Raw genomic sequence first — 6,949 nt, 5'->3', positions numbered from 1 at the left:
TTGGAGATGTGCCCTGAGGGGGGAAGAACCTGAGACCTAAAAGTTGTGAGCTGTGAGTGTTTCTGTGTAAGGATGTGAATAGTGAGGATGGATATAAGGGAGAAAAGAAAACATCAGTGGGCATAGAAACAATCTGTGAGGAAGGGCCAATCTTCCCTGCAATTTGTATTTAAAAATAAAAACAAAAAGAAAATCTTGAAAGTCCAAGACATACACAATATAAGCCCACTGGGTCCACACTTGGATGTCATGAAATGTCAAGTTGCTGTCAAGCTCTCTTGATGTTCACTCTCAATTACTCAAGTTGGACCTGAGAAGCAATTCACAGATGACTGCTTCAGCTCCCCAGTGAAACCAGCAGCCATTTCACATAGGCCTGCTGGTGCATTAGATCTGGCAGAATTTTAGGATCCGGGTTGCCAGTCTTTTCCCAGGCTTTGGGACCTTTGCTCTGGGTTGCTGTATTTCGGCCTTCTAGGGAGTCCTGGAATGCTGATTCTCAGATGAGAACAGCCTCTCCCAATCTCTGCCAACCTCTCTCTCACTCATCTAGAGATCTCTACAGTCCCGGGGACTGTGTGTGTGCCCTCATCGCCCAGCTAGCGCAGCTTCCCAAAACATGTGCTTTCTCTACTAACAGCAGGTTTCACCACTTGGAGAAGCTCACCTGCTTTCTCTGTGCTTTTTGGAAATGATGAAATGGCCATTTTAGGTGGGATAAGATGATGGACTCCATGATCTTAATTTCTCTCTCTCTCCTCTTACGGCTTAGATGGTAGTCCAGAGCTCGTTCCCCGGCTGGCTTTGATCCTCCTGCTCATTGTAGGTGTCCAGTTTGAGACATGCAACCTATCCACAGCTCATTTAAAGAGCTTAGGTGATTTACACACGCCAGAACATATCAGTGCTTCCTTTACCAGTCCAAATCTAATTTCGCTCCTAACTGCAGGATGCTAACTCTTGCCACCTGCAATCTCGGCAGAAAAATCTGACATCAAAAACCCTCCCCACACATTCAGGAACGCTGTCATATATAAAGACAGGAGAGCTGTTCTCTCACATCCCTTCAGAAGGGAAGATAGAAGATTTATGGACTTGCAGTGGCATTTTTCCTGACTCCTTGTGACTGTCTGGACAGAAATACGGAAGATTTATTTTCTGATTGGCCCTCATATGTGCAAGCTCAGTCATCTGCAACCCAGCTAATTAGAAAGGTCAGTGGTACCTTTTGAACAAAGCAGAGAAACAGACCCGAGCCAAACTGCAAATGTACATGTTACTGATGACGATGCCTCACTGAAGCAGTGGAAGGACTAAGAATAATGCTCACGCCTGCTGGAGAACCTTTGTGAGACATTTTTTTAAGGCAAAGGAGTGAGTGCTACTTCTTGGAAGGGTCACTGTCAGCAGGCTTTGTGCAAAATTAATAACAGAGCGTGGTTGGTACCATGCTTCATTGTTCCTGTGGAAGGAGATGGCTGCATTATGAATAGAGAACAATTATAAGGATAAGAAAGAAAAGATGAAGTGTGAAATATTCCCAGCTCAATAAGGGACTATAGCTGAGCACACAGAAGCTACAAAAATGCCACCTGGCTCTTTCCTCTAGTGCAATAAAGGGCATAATATTTCTTGAGCATCTGGTATGTTCCAGACATTGGACTAAGGTGTTCTATATTATAGAAGTAATATACTATTGTCCTCTTTTTATAGAAGGCAGAGATTCAGAAAAGTTAAATAATGTTCAAGGTCATACAACCAGCAAGGGGAAAAGCTGGGGCCAATGTCTGTCTGAATCCAAAGTTTATGCACCAATTACCACTGCAAAGCAGATGGGCAAAAATGTCTTCGATATCAGATCACTATGTACATCATTGCTACTTCAATTCTACTTTGCTATCAAAATTAAATAAGTATGACTTAATATTACATTAGATTATAATAAAAGCACTAGTACAGTGCATAGCCCATGTTTATTAAATAATGCAACACAGAAATAATATATGAAATTTAAATATATAGTATATAAATACACAGACACAATCTATTTGTCCTTCTATATTATCCAAACAGATATTATCTTAAGAGTTGCATGACATTTTATTCTATTAGATTACATTCCAATGTAAGTATTACAAGCACACTCAGAACCTCAACACATTTATTCATCTGAGACAACTTGATGAAAAAAATGCAACTTCTCCAGAACATATCAGGATTTAAGAACAATAGGAAATTATGCCACCTGTGGAGGTTGGAATATTTTATGAAGCCCTTTGCTACTGATGTGACTGTTATTTTATCTATAATAGGAAGCTCTACTGAAAATAACCCAGCCCATCTGAGCTGCAAGTTCAAAGTTCTACCTTCATTCCCAAGTGATGGGTTTGACAGGTCTCCAAGGATAAGCATCTATCTTAGCTGTGAATAAGAACTAAGAACCTATGCTTGGGAATATGCAGATTCTTGGGGCGCCTGGGTGGCTCAGTCGTTAAGCGTCTGCCTTCGGCTTAGGTCACGATCCCAGCGTCCTGGGATCAAGCCCCGCATCGGGCTCCCTGTTCCGCAGGAGGCCTGCTTCTCCCTCTCCGCACCCCCTACTTGTTGTGTTCCCTCTCTCGCTGTGTCTCTCTCTGTCAAATAAATAAAATCGTAAAAAAAAAAAAATGCAGATTCTTAGACCTTACCCCATAGAACTTCTGCTCTAATAGGCCTCAAGTAGGGCCCAGGGATCTGTATTTCAGCATATATCAGTTTCTGATACAGGTGGTCTAATGCCTATGGACTGAAGATTACTAGATTGGAGGATCCTTCCCTCTAGATTGGAATGAGTTCCTCAAAGTCTTGCTTAGACTTACAGTAGGGCTGCCATAAGGCTTTCCAACTGAGATTTTCCCCCACTTCTGAAATTGCTGGGGTATTTCTTAAGCTGAACCAAGTCACTATGTGATAAATCCCAAGGACACACCTAGTAGGAGACTGGCCTTTACAAGCTGGACTGTTGAAGTTCTGTTCAGATAAGAAGTTGCTTCCTTTTATTTGCTTTCCTTCCTACTCTAGGCTGTTCTAAAAATAAAGCTGTGAACCAGAAGAATTTGGTCTTTATATCTTATTTCCTATGCCTTCACCACTTCTAACTTCAACATCCAAACCACATGTTGGAAACTAAAGCTTCTTAGCTACTTAGGATCATCCCACCGAAGCAGTCTGGTCCTCCTTACCATGTTCTGGATTTCTATTTCCTCCACCAACACGTATTTCATCCATTCCCCATTTGGTCAGGATCCTAGCATCAGAACAGTGACAAGACTTTCATATGACACATTAAAATGAACTAAAAGACTAATATTTTATTTGGGAGCCAAACTAGAGTGAAGAGAGGCAGATTTCATCATGGGTCTCACACATAACATAAATAAAGTTAGAATAACGGTGTCAGGTGATGTGTAAATGCAAAGACATTCCTTCCTCCACTTTCCTGCTGGAGACAATAAATACCTACTTAATTCAACAGCAATGCACTACCTTTGTTAACAATTCAACAAGGTCACGGAAAGACTCGGCCAACTAACAGGACTTGGAATTCAATATGACAAAACCTGGACTGTAAATATATTTTAATTTCTTAAAGGGAAATTCAGGATAATTTCTTAGAATACAAAATATAATCAAAATCAAAGATAAGGATGTATACAAAAAACTGCTTGGTTAAACATGAGGTTCCATGGCAATATACAAAACCACAGTTCCAAACTGAAGCCAACTACTGTAGCATTAGGACAGACACAACAGCCAAGCAAAATTCTCAAGAGAGAGCAAAGAAGAAAACCAATTCCCCCATAAAGCTCTAAAAAGGAAGCTGAGTTACTATATTTTAGGCCATCTTTGATGACCTCACAGTATCCAGCATAATTAACACTTAAATATATCATGAAATAATGTGGTTTTGGATGAGATAAAGGGTAGGCGGGAAAGATCCCATAATTTGTTTTGTTTTTTTGTTTTTACATCATTAGAATCTTTCAAACTTTGCCTCTGTCCTTGGATCCAGACATATCTAGAAGCTTTTGGCTTCTTAGTAATAAATCATTTAGCCATAACTTTCAAACGTCATGATTATAATTAACACTTAAGCCTTAATAAATACTAATGGGTTACTTTTTTTAGGTTGCATGTTTTTTAACAGGGGCTTTTTATGTACAAGACCTTATAAATTCCAAGGAATGACTCTTAGAGATAGAAACTTTGGGCACTATAATAAAATAGAAGGAAAGATTTCAGGGAGTGAAGTAAGAGGTCTTGTAACCTCTAAAATAATTCTACATTTTCACCTATTGCCCCTAATATATGGGAAAACAAAAACAAAAATTTTGCTTTATTATAGGACTTACCATGTGGCACAATTTCAGGCGGAGAGCGTAAAATAAGGTGGGAGAGCAAAAATATGGTTCATATTGCTTTCCCATCTTGCAAGATGGCGGGCGAAAAAGCTGAGAAGCCGGATACTAAGGAGAAGAAACCTGAAGCTAAGGAGGCTGATGCCGGTGGCAAGGCTAAGAAGGGTGACCCCAAGGCTAAAACACCAAAGAAGGGGAAGCCCCACTGCAGCCGAAACCCTGTCCTTGTCAGAGGAATTGGCAGATACTCCCGATCGGCTATGTATTCCAGAAAGGCCATGTACAAGAGGCAGCTAAATCCAGGGTTGAAAAGAAAAAGAAGGAGAAAGTTCTTGCTACGGTCACAAAACCAGTTGGTGGTGACAAGAATGGTGGTACCCGAGTGGTTAAACTTTGCAAAATGCCTAGGTATTACGCTATTGAAGATGTGCCTCGAAAGCTGTTGAGCCACGGCAAAAACCCTTTCAGTCAGCACGTGAGAAAGCTGCGAGCTAGTATCACTCCCGGGACCATTTTGATCATCCTCACTGGGCGCCGCAGAGGCAAGAAGGTAGTTTTCCTGAAGCAACTGAGCAGTGGCTTCCTACTTGTGACCCGACCTCTGTCCCTCAATCGAGCTCCTCTGCGTAGAACACACCAGACATTCGTCATTGCTACTTCTACCAAAATTGATATCAGCAGTGTGAAAATCCCCAAACATCTCACTGATGCTCACTTCAAGAAGAAGAAACTGTGCAAGCCCAGACACCAGGAGGGTGAGATCTTCGACACCGAGAAAGAGAAATAACGAGATTACAGAGCAGCGCAAGGTTGATCAGAAAGCTGTGGACTCGCAAATTCTGCCAAAGATCAAAGCAGTTCCTCAGCTTCAGGGCTACCTCCACTCTGTGTTTTCTCTCACAAACGGAGTTTACCCTCACAAATTGGTGTTCTAAATTTCTTACAAAGAACGTAATTAAATAACTGATCCATTTCAAAAAAAAATATATGGTTCATATTGAAAAAAAATATCCATCAAGAGATAAAACATAATTCCAGCTCAAATGGGCAGAATTCTTAATATCAGAAATACCTTTAAGACGATTCATTTTGCTTTGCCTTGGAAGTCTCTTCTTTGGGTTGAGCTGTAGACTTCTGAGGAGACCTTGGTTGGCTTTGGAGAGAGGGAGAAGAAACACAGGGAGTCCCCTGCAGAACCTCACTTCCAGAAGAAGTGAGCTCCTGGGAAGTTGGTATGTCAGGCTCGAATATCTTCTAGATGTGGGCACAGAGCGGGGACTCCAAATGGACACAATGAGTAATAATGGTCCTGGCTGCCACTGACTCTTTCCTCACAGCAAACCACTGCCCTTGCTTCTGTGCGTGTCATGCCTAAGGTGTCGCTCTGCACTTCTCTCAGCCTCTGCTTTCACACGTGTGCAGTGGTCGTAATAATGCATATCTCGAAGGCCGTGGTGAAGCTGAAATGAGACTGCCAGTAACAACATGTGAGAAATGCACAAGCACCCCACAATTCTTAGGTAGTTGTGATCCAAAGTCGGAGGTTTTTCTCTTCTCTGGGTATCTTTCAGTAAATGAACTGGCCCTACCCAAATATAGAGAAGGCTTTTTAAAAAAAATATTTTATTTATTTATTTGACACAGAGAGAGAGAGAGAGCACAAGCAAAGGGATCAGGAGAGGGAGAAGCAGGCTCCCCACTGAGCAGGGAGCCCGATGTGGGGCTAGATCCCAGGACCCTGGGGTCATGACCTGAGCTGAAGACAGACACCCAACTGACTGAGCCACTGAGGTGCCCCATAGAGAAGCCTTTAGAATCACAAACAACCCAAATTCTAACGCTCTTTAAGGGAGGCCTATTTACAACCTGATTGAGCTTCTGATAAATATAACTGGCAGAACTATTAAACATGTTTTAGAGACTTGTAAGAAATTTTTCTGCAGTTGAGTAGGAGGATAGCTGGAGAGCCAGTGTCCCAGCTGTTTATCTGCAGAAGGACAGATACTGAGGGATTAATTCCCCAACTGTTCCCGGTGTTCCAAACGATATCGACCTTGTGTGTGCTGATGGCAGATGTCCTGCCCTCACTTCATGTGTAATACCTCGGTTAAGGTCCTTTTCTCAGAGAAAAGCAAACCACTGGCCCCATTCCAGACTAAGTCGGACCCTTCTGTTACACTCTCTCCTAGCATTTGGTATTTTCTTCATTAGCACCTAGCATAATTGATGAATAACATTGATTTGTGTGAGTCTTTGATTAATGTCTGCCTCCTCTGGAGTATAAGCTCATTAGGGTAGAAAGTGTGACTGTTGAACTCACCTTTGTATCAACCCAGAGCCTAGCCCAGGGTCTGGCATACGGAAGGACCCAAATATATATCTGGTGCTTTAATGAAGAGTGAAGACTCAAAGTCAAATACTCTGATACCAAAGCTGGGGTGTCATTTTACTACCAAAGAAATGGCCCTACGTGAGCATTATCTGGGGAGCCCAGAAAATACAGATTTCCAAGGCCTTGTTTTGACCCCGTAGAATTAGACACTCCCAGGGCC

At 42.0% G+C, this 6,949-nt stretch overlaps 1 pseudogene; it reads left to right on the top strand.

Moving 5' to 3' along the window:
- The first annotated feature begins 4,453 nt into the window (after positions 1–4,453).
- LOC118018790 lies at positions 4,454–5,372 on the top strand (annotated as a pseudogene).
- The last annotated feature ends 1,577 nt before the right edge of the window (positions 5,373–6,949 follow it).

The sequence above is a fragment of the Mirounga leonina genome, unplaced genomic scaffold, assembly GCF_011800145.1.
Source record: "Mirounga leonina isolate KUSES-001 unplaced genomic scaffold, KU_Mleo_1.0 Mir_172, whole genome shotgun sequence".
Taxonomy (NCBI): domain Eukaryota; kingdom Metazoa; phylum Chordata; class Mammalia; order Carnivora; family Phocidae; genus Mirounga; species Mirounga leonina.
This window is presented reverse-complemented; position numbering and strand designations above follow the sequence as displayed.